Here is a 10,402-nt window from a genome sequence, read left to right as displayed (position 1 = left end):
CCTTGCTTATTTAATATATATGCAGAGTACATCATGCGAAATGCTGGCCTGGATGAATCACAAGCGGGAATTAAGATTGCTGGGGAAAAGATCAACAACCTCAGATATGCAGACGATACCACTCTGATGGCAGAAAGTGAAGAGGACCTCAAGAGCCTCTTGCTCAGGGTAAAAGAGGAGAGCGCAAAAGTGGGCTTGAAGCTCAACATCAAAAAAACTAAGATCATGGCATCCGGCCCCATCACTCCTTGGCAAATAGAAGGGGAAGTCGTGGAAGTAGTGACAGACTTCACGTTCCTGGGATCCCAGATCACCGCAGACTGTGACAGCAGCCATGAAATTAAAAGATTTCCTTGGGAGGAAAGTGATGGCGAACCTAAACAGCATGATAAAAAGTAGAGACATCACCCTGCCAACAAAAGTCCGCATGGTCAAAGCAATGGTATTCCCAGTAGTCATGTATGGCTGTGAGAGTTGGACTATAAGGAAGGCCGAGCGCCGAAGAATAGATTCTTTTGAACTATGGTGCTGGAGGAGACTCTTGAGAGTCCCTTGGACTGCAAGAAGAACAAATCAGTCAATCCTCAAAGAAATCAACCCTGACTGTTCCCTGGAAGGCCAGATAATGAAACTGAAGCTCAAATACTTTGGCCAGCAAATGAGAAGGGAGCACTCACTGGAGAAGACCCTGATGCTGGGAAAGATTGAAGGTCAAAGAAGACGGGGACGGCAAAGGATGAGATGGTTAGACAGTGTCATAGATGCAACGAACATGAAACTGAGCAAACTTCAACGGACGGCAGAAGACAGGAGGGCCTGGCGGGAGCTGGTCCATGGGGTCGCGAAGAGTCGGACTCGACTGTGCGACTGAACAACAAAAACTTTAAATAACACTCAACATCCCTGGCATACTGCTTCTGCGGTGCTGCCTCCTTGGTTTCAGCATTGAGCTCTGCAATCTGGTTACAGTAATCTAGACAGCCCCTCATACTCTAATCCTCTTAGATCTGCTGTGTTCAGATCCTGTCTTACATCCTTGAGCAAGGCAAAGGCAATTGAAATCATCGCAATCTGCCCCAGAAAGTCCTACAAAGTCACAAACCTCACAGAACTGTTCCTGCTTTCCTGCTGAAGGTGCTATGAAAGTCCTTCCACCTCCATAAGCAAGCAGGCTTTCAAACTCACTGCTGTGAGCCACTCCTTCATACGGCCTCTTTTCCTCAGGGATTTTCTCTCAGTGTTGTAGGCTGATCTTTCAGAGGGCAAAAGCCTCTCACTTCAAACCCTCCTGGCTGGCTCACTAAAATGAATCACTCCGCTCCGATCAGGGGAAAGGCAGGAAGTGTAGTTCAATGCTGACTTTTATTTCGTAATGTTGTGTATTAAGATCTGTAGTGAGCTTGAGTTCTGGACAGGATTGCAAGTCCACCAATCAGAGCGGCACAATGTTATGGAGGGAAGCACTCTGATTGGACTTTATCTGTAAATAGTGATTGGTTGTTTAATGACGTGGGTGTGGCTACCCAAGCCTGGACTGTTTAAAAGATAGCCTGTTGCTCTGTTTTGTCTTGTATTGCCTGCGTTCTTGACTTCTACAATAAAGCTGAATCACTTTGTTAAATGAGCTGCGTGACGTCTCATATCTAACATGTAAGAACACACCAACCACAAACTGCAACACTGTCAGGATTAAAATTATTTCAGTCCTTATATCTGCTGCCATCTTCTTTCCCAGAATGCCACCTGGTTATCTCTTAAAGGGGCAGTAGCATATGAACAATCAAACATAAAACGTATATCAACTATTACTCCCTGTCACAAAGGCAACCAAAAAGTCTATCCTGTGCGGGGACAGGAGGGAACTGTAAGATATTTACCATGTCTTTTTAAAGGCATTTCCTGAGTGTAGAAAGTTCTAACGCTGTCCTCTACCTGCAGGGAAGGAAGGAGGGCTCACTTTGAACTCCCAAATGAAGGCAGAATAGATAATCCGTGCTTCCTGAAAGACCATACTGAAAAGCATGTGGTTAACTCTTAGGTTTTTATGTTTCTGTGATTTTTATTTTGGGCGTTCTTGCATGTAGCTGTCCTAAATGTGACACTGATTACACTGACAGCATACAATGCTCTGGTTTACAGCTCTGTTCAAGGGTAGCCTCCCAATACCTCCATCTCTGAGCAAACAATGAGAGAAAACAGCATTTTGAGGTCTAGACTAACAGCTGTTGCTCCACACCTTGGACACGGGTACCACTGTATCACTCAGCATAGAAGTACATGAAGAGATGCATTGCCAACTTCAGAACATATTTCCTGCTCTCCATATCTTGGAAAGCAACCAGGGGTGATGGAGGTGCCTCTCCTGGTGGGTGTGTAGGTGGTCTAGAACGGGGTGTGTGTGCAAGGATAAGAGTTGGAGCAGGCAAGGGGTGCCCAAATGTTCTTAGTGTTGTCCCTTTCTTCTTCACCTAGGATCAGATCTGCAAAGGATGTACTGGTGTGTGTGGCCATCTACTGATAATGCTAGCCATGCATGTTGCTGCTTATAGGTACCATCCATAAACCCCAAGGAGACACAGTTGGGGGAAAAGCATAATCCCTCCCCTCCACTCTGTATGAGAAATGGTGTCTAGAACATTCAGAGTGTCAAGAACCCATTATTTTTATTTATTTACTTCATTTATATTCTGCCTTTCTTCCCAATGGGGACCCAAGCTACCTTCCATCCTACTCCTCTCCTGCATTTTATCCTTACAACAACCCTGTTCAGTAGGTTAGGCCAAGAGTGTGTGACTGGCCCAGGGTCATCCAGTGGTCTTCCATGGCAGAGTAGGGGTTCAAACCTGGGTCTCCCAGCCTTTAGTCTGACACTCTAACCACTCAGTCTCAGTCTTTTATTAATACTCGTAGACCAACAGGTCTCACGCAAACAGGGAAAATTATACTGCTATACAGACAATGTAAGAAACATGTATACAATATGAGAGACATAAGTATACATTTTTAACATGAAGAAGTGATGCCCTTAAGTGCCATAGACAGAAATTTTGCAACTGTAAAAGTCACATTTGGATTGATATCTGCCAGTAACTTAGCTTACAGCCTCTTGTTTTGTAACAAAACTCCATTTTTGGATATAGGTTGTGATGCATTTGTCCCATGCCAAATTGTATTTATTGCAATCAATAAAAAAATACCAGATTGCCTAAATCACCGGATTTGCAGTCACATAGCCACTCAGAGAATTCATAGAAACTACTACACCACATGGGCTCATTACAAGCCCATAGCCATGGGGGGGAGGGGCTTGGGGCAATGCTCCCTCCTGAGTTTGTTCTGCCCCTTCATCTCCTGGTCCCCCCTACCCTGGGAGGCGGAGGAAGCCTGGGATGGCGAGAGCAGCTGGCTGGCTGGCTGATGCCTGTCCAGCAGAGCGGGTGGGGAACGAGCATGTGCCCGGTGCCAGCACAGACAGCTCTGCCTCCAGCCCCAGACGGGGGGAGCCAGCCAGCCTCTGAGTACATGCAAAGTGCCTGGCCCACCTTCGCCCAGAGATGTGAGTCTCACAGCTGTGGCAGCAGCAGCCAGGACAAGGCTGGCCTCTCGCTTCTTCACCCCGGGGTGAGGAAGGAGCATGCCCACACTGCCAGCACAGCTGGCTCCGCCCCCAACCCCGGGTGGGGGGAGCCAGCCAGCTGGCCTCTGAGCACCTGTAAAGGGCCTGGCCCGCCTTCACCCAGAGATGTGTGTCTTGCAGCCACAGCAGCAGCAACCAGGACAGGTAAACTGAATTAGTTCCATTAAATAGCTCTGTTAATTGAATTAGTCCCAGTAATTGAACCAGCTCCATTAATTAGATTAGCTAAACTGCCCACTCTTGGACCCCTCAAGAAAAATTTCTGGCTACAGGGCTGGCTCATTAACATCTCTTTTTGCTTTCATTGTGAAGTATGGACACAATAAGATTGACACCTCTTCTAGAGAAAGCTCTGAGAGATTCCTATAAATAAAACTGGACAGTTGTAGCTAGTCTGATTCACTAAAATGGAATTGATAGGGAGGTTGCCTCCCTGGTAACCAGGGTAGGTTTCTTCTTCTCCCCCTGCCCGTTCGTCTCCAACTCAAGATTCATTCACTCCATCTGCTCCTGAGAGATCACTACTTTGTGCCTGCTCAGCGACCAGTTGGCCTCTTTCTGGCAGAAAGGCAAATCAGTACATACAGCACCTATCTTTCTAGAAACCAATTCTATTTTACATTGATTCCCCACTCCCAACCACACACTGTTTTCAACTGTGGGTTTAAAGTTCATTTCATGTTTACAGTGGCTACACCAGTGCTGGTCTTTAAATGGCAAATTACAAAACTAAATAAAATAAAAATTTGGGAACGCGATGCCCTAAAAGTGTTAAAGAACAACTTTGGAGTCTGGAAACTTCTGCCCTTCGAAAAACTACCCCCTGTAATATTTTGCATGGCCAAAGAGAAATGTACCCTCAAACACAGGTCAGCAAGCTCCAGGGATTATGCTGTGTGTGTACGCATGTGTACACACATGCACACTGGGTTTCAAGCATTTGCACTTTGTGTATGAAAAAATGCAGCCACATCTACAGGAGAAGGCTTTTTTTCAGATCTGCTAATTGGTTCCATGCTATGCAAACAACTCCATACACACATCTCCCCCTCCAGCTATTAGGCACATTTATCAAGCAGGTATCTTGCCTGCAAAAATGATCTAAAAGCCTGCTAAAATAAATTGAACTTGCTTGATTTTGACAGATGCTGGTACTAATGGTGTCTTGAGACTGCTTGCTGTGGATTGCTGCGTCTTTCTCCTCACCCTAAGGCCACTGAATACCAAGACTTGGAAACAAACCACAATGCCCCTTATTGTCATGCCCTGCATGTGCGTGTCCAGCAGCAGCAGGCTGGCTTTGTTTCTATGCCCTCTTCATCTAGGTTACTGATGCATCAGAGGACTTGCCCAGCCCCCGCACTTCACTCTGGGGCATTTTGATAAGGCAAAAATTGCCAAAATGGGCCTGCTGCTGCTATGGATTAGTGTTCCTTGTAGCGTGTATTGGTTTTAGCTGCCCTACAGAAGACTGTTTACTATAGACCCCTTTCGACCAATATTCAGTCCTCCAAGTTTAATTTTTGAACCAGGGCTCAAGCTATGCAGAAACTCTCCCCGCAACCCTTGACCTTCCCTTTGGCACTGCTAAGGCTAACCCTATCATTCATTTTCCCTTCCCAAACACAGAGAAGGAGATTTTACCGAGGCCCAGGCAGAAACCATTGGCCCCATTTTTCCAAGGGCACTTGTTGTTGTTCAGTCGCACAGTCGAGTCTGACTCTTCACGACCCCATGGACCAGCTCCCACCAGGCCTCCTTTTTCTATGCTAAACCAATCATTTGTTCCATATCCGGTTCTAACTGTCGCTTCTTGGCCCTTATACAGGTTTCTCAAGAGACATGTGAGGTGGTCTGGTACTCCCATCTCTTTAAGGACCTACCATAGTTTGTTGTGATCCACACAGTCAAAAGCTTTAGCATAGTCAATGAAGCAGAAGTAGATGTTTTTCTGGTACTCTCTTGCTTTCTCACTACTTTCACCCTAAACTCTTGCCTTGAGTTTAATATTGGTCATATGATTCCATGGCACTGGCCAATCAGAGCTACAAACGTTTCAGGGATCCCAGAGAAATGTAGGTTTCTCTTGGAATGCATGACACCACCAAGGAAACGCTGTACTTTCGCCATCTGGTGATGAAACCATACAATTGCAAAACAAAGAAGAATTTTGTCAGTCCCTGCCTGAACAGATTTATTAAAATTGATATCTAATTTTTACTTACTAAACATTGAAAACCTGTTCACTAAAGTTCAATAGAGCACATTCCACATTCCCCTCTTCCACCTCCTGGGAATGCCACTCCCCCTCTGGGTAATCCCAGCAGAAAGTCTCCGCCCCCTCCCGTTTCCTCCCAGCCCAGATATTCGAGTTCCCTGCCCCACTGAACAGAGTTTCTGCCAATTTTACTCCAACGCTCTGGCCCAGGGTTTTTCCCTTTGCAACATCTAGGCCCTGGCCCTCATAAATACACAAGCTCATGGTTTTCCAAGCCGCTGGGGAAGAGCCCTGTTAGTCCATCTGAAGTAGCAGATGCAATAAACAGAGTCTTAAGGCACCATAAACTTGCAGAAGTTTTCATATCATAACTTTCGCTTTGTGATACATCTGTAATAAATTCCCTTAGTCTGGGTATACTGGTCCCCGTTTTCCTCACCACAGTACTCAGCCCCCAATTCTTCCTCCAGGAAAAAAAAAAAGAAGTTCCCCATTTCCCACCAACCTCAGGCCTCATGGTCCCTTCAAATGGTCCACGAGGCAGGGCTTTTTTGGTAGAAAAAGCCCAGCAGGAACTCATTAGCATAATAGGCCACACCCAACAGCAGAAACTCATTAGCATATCAGGCCACACCCCTGACAGCAAAGCTCATTAGCATATTGGGCCACACCCCATGCCTTCCCTTGGCCTGCCCAGGCACCCCGTGGCAACCTCAAAAGGCTGGGGAAGGCACGGGGAGGCATTTAAATGTCTCCCCAATCCTTCCAGGGCCCCCCGGCCTGCCCGCCTCAGAGTTGCCGGGGTGGTCGCTCTCTAGACCTTCCCTCTGTAGCCACACATGCAGAGGTTTGGGCTGCAGTGGGCGTGGCCAACTCTGAAGCCAGCCGGAACTCCGTTCCTGTGCGTTCCTGCCCCAAAATAGCCCTGCCACGGGGTATTGCTGTACTTGGTGGCCAACAATAATTTATGTCCGGTTCAATAGCAAGTAAATCTCTACACACATTTCCTAAGAAGCGTTATGCTTTATTAGACTACAGGTCTGTCACCATGTCCACAAGGTTATTGTTAGGAATGACATTAAGGCGGGACCATCCCTTCATATAGCAGGATGAGGCAAATGGCTAAGCAAATGAAATCAGAGTGCGCGCGGGGGAAATCTCCCGGTGGGAGGTTACATAATAAGCGGGAGAGTCTCAGTGCTCCATGAGAGCCGAAATATTCACACCAGCGGTGGAACGCAAGCCCTCCCCTCGTCACAAGGACAGACAGATAACTCAGTCTGGCAGCACTGGTTCTCATGGTCTCCCTATCGCTGTTTACAGCAAGCAAGCCGAGCAGCGAGTAAGCGATGGGGCATGCGCCGTAGCGCCAGGGTCGGGGAAGGGATCAAGCAAAACATGGCAGCTAGCTGACATCCTGCCCCCTTAAAAACACATCAACCACCTCCTGGGGCATCCTGGAGACCTCCCAGTTTCCCCGGGAACCGGTCATGGAACTTCCGCAGGAGATCAGGGGCCCGCACATCCTTATCCGCCACCCACTCCCGATGCTGGGGACCCCAATGTACCCATTCCACCAGATAATACAATTGACCACGTCAGTAATTCAACCCAATTGTGTCAGATATTCCGTAATGTTCCTCACCCTCCACCAGGATAGGAGGGAGCACAGTTGGTTTCGGGCACCATGGATTAGTTGCAGGACTGGGCTTCAATAAACTGAAATGGCAAATTAGATGGACATTCTTTAAGTTCTTAGGCAAGTCCAATTCTACCATTACATCATTAATCAACCTTACAACTTTAAATGGGCCAATGTATTTCCACGCCAACTTCCGACAAGACTGGGAAAGCCACAGATTTTTTGTAGAGACATATACAAAATCCCCAGGCTGCAGAACCCAACCCTCCACCCTTTTCTTGTCAGCCTGATGCTTGTAGGTGGCCTTGGCCATGTCCAATGTCTCACAGATTTTCGGCCATGCCTCCCTCAATGCAGTACTCCAGTCCGAGGGCCCCCCCCCTGTCCTGATGTTGAAGTCAAAAAGGGGATCGGGGGACTGTCATAACCAAGAGCAGCTTTGAACGGAGACATTCCAGTGGATGCGTGGTGCGCATTGTTATAACAGAATTCAGCAAGAGTCAGTAATTCAACCCAATTGTCTTGTTGATAGTTCGTAAAGCAATGTAAGTATTGTTCAAGGGTTTGATCAACCCGTTCTGATTGTCCATCCGTCTCTGGATGATAAGCACTGCTCAGGCCCCGTTCTATGCCCATAAGTTCCATGAGCTCCCCCCAAAACTTCGAGACGAATTAGGGGGCCCTGTCTGTTATTATTTTGGTAGGCAGTGCGTGTAGCCTGAAAACATGTTTGAGGAATGCCTTGGCCAGCGTCCGAGCCGTCGGCACACTGGGGAATGGAATAAAATGAGCTTGTTTCTACCTGCTGGAACATGCTAAAAGTCCCTCTGAATGCATCCCGAGTGCCTTTCACTGTTTATTGAACAAAACAGCTTTTTGAGATCTGCAGGATCGGGGAGGAGATTGACTGAAGCACTCTCTGCCAGAGGGGAGGCAGCTCTTTTCACTGCTGCAGAAGGACAGGGACAGCAAGGGAGCTTTCCCATTGGTCTGGCCAGCCCCTGTCATTTGCCCCCCTCCCTCACAGATTCCATCAGTAGTCCAGATCCCGAAGGTAAGGCTCCTTGCTCTGCAAGACCTCTGAATGCTCAGTGCTAGTGGTAATCCACAATGGATGGCTGTTACCTCCCCACTCTGTCTGAGAGCCCCCAGGATTGCCTGGTTACTAGGAAGAGAAGGTGGGATGCATGCTGTGGGCCTGTTGCCTGACCCAGCCAGGATACTGTTCCACATCTATGTTGCAGTTAGGCTTGAATGGCAACAAATGCTGCTGCTGCTCCTTTCACCACATTTCATTCCTCCAGCGTAGATGGGAGTTCCCCTTTGGTGGCCAGTTTGGTGTAGTGGTTAAGTGCGCGGACTCTAATCTGGGAGAATCGGGTTTGATTCCCCACTCCTCCACTTGCACCTGCTGGATGACCTTGGGCAAGCCATAGTTCTGGCACAGCTGTTCTTGAAAAAGAGCAGTTTCTGTCAAGAGTTCTCTCAGCCCCACCTACCTCACAGGGTGTCTGCTGTAGGGAGGGGAAAGGAAAGGAGATTGTAAACCGCTCTGAGACTCCTTTGGGTAGTGAAGGGCGGGGTATAAATCCAATCTCTTCATCTTCTCCAATATTCACTCCTCAGGGGTTAATTTTTTAACTAGGACTCACATCTGCCTGGAAAGCCTTTTAGCAAATGATGGGAAAGGGCCATCTGTTCTTAATTGGTAGTGGAGGAAAGCTACTCTGCACATACTCAGGGACATCCAACACTCCCTGTGTTATCAGGCTAGCAAAAGGAGGATTGGGAACATGATACATTCTCCTGCTTTACCATGGTCTTTCTCTGCCCAGAACTTGTGCCTCCCCTTTTGGATCAAGTCATGTGATCTTATGCTTTGACCAATTAGAGTTGTGAGGAGACATTTCTCAAACTGGGGTCTGTGGACCCTAAAGGGTCCCCAAGTCTTTTGCAAGGGCAGAGAGTAAGCCTTTCTCACACACATCTGGTTACCCATACTATTTGCCTGATCTAAAGAAAGCCCCCTAGGAGCTGCTATTTGTCCTGTTAGAAACAGCAGATATGTAAGCCCACCGTGAATTCTCCAAAGTGCACTCTTTGCTCTTAATCAGTCAGTTCAAAGTGCCCAGCTCTCATTGGTACAAGCTCAAAACTGAAAAGGCTCCATTCAGAGGTCATTTCGGGGGGGATCGCGGGGGAACACAGTTCCCCCGGGTGAGGTGCAGGGGGGCGAGGCACATGACGAAGCCCCGCCCCCTGCTTCTGGCCGCCCCGCTTCCAGCCCTCATTCAGCCAGGAGGAGGCAGGAGAAGAGGGAGGGTAAGTTGCTTCCTCCCCGCCTCTCCCCACCCCTGCCTGCCTGGGGCCAGGGAGGGCCTTGGCGGGGTTTCCTTGCACTCTCACTGGCCTTGCAGGTCCACCGCCGGGCCCCTGATGTCAGGGGGTGTGGCATATGCTAATGAGTTATACTAATGAGTTCCCCTAGCTGTTTTTCTACGAAATGACCCCTGCCTGGAACACTTATTTATTTCCACCTTTTTGTAAGGATGATGCTTTTGCCCCACACAGAACCAGTTTAGTGTCTGTCTTCTCTTTTGCATCCTCCAAATTGTATTCATTGAGGGGCTCAACGCTCCTGAAGGAGGGGTCTTGAGCAAGTTGCTTTTGCCAAAGCTCCTTTGCAAGACTTTACCCTTCTGCCTTTGCTGAAACCAACAGGCACCACCAGGTGCTTGCTAAAGGAGTGAGCTGCAGGCTTCCGGTCTGGCTCCCGCGCATGGCGGACGCTTCCTCGGGTCGCTCCCGAGGGCGCCTCGCCCGCCCGCGGTGGAGGAGGGAATCCGCGCGAGCGGAGACCCGAACGAGCCCCTCAGAAGAGAGGAGCTCGGATCCGGGGCGCTTT

At 48.4% G+C, this 10,402-nt stretch overlaps 1 protein-coding gene across 2 annotated transcripts in view; it reads right to left on the bottom strand.

Moving 5' to 3' along the window:
• Positions 1–7,479: 7,479 nt before the first annotated feature.
• BOLA3 (bolA family member 3) overlaps positions 7,480–10,402 on the bottom strand; it is a 14,887-nt gene continuing 11,964 nt past the window's right edge. For both annotated transcript variants that reach the window (XM_015423024.1, XM_015423026.1), the window contains exon 5: positions 7,480–7,574. The gene's annotated coding sequence lies outside the window, so the exon portion shown is untranslated. The remainder of the gene's footprint in view (positions 7,575–10,402) is intronic.

The sequence above is a fragment of the Gekko japonicus genome, unplaced genomic scaffold (assembly GCF_001447785.1).
Source record: "Gekko japonicus isolate JY-2015 unplaced genomic scaffold, Gekko_japonicus_V1.1 scaffold208, whole genome shotgun sequence".
Classification (NCBI taxonomy): domain Eukaryota; kingdom Metazoa; phylum Chordata; class Lepidosauria; order Squamata; family Gekkonidae; genus Gekko; species Gekko japonicus.
The sequence above is the reverse complement of the archived record's forward strand: the minus strand, read 5'-3'. Positions and strand labels throughout refer to the sequence as shown.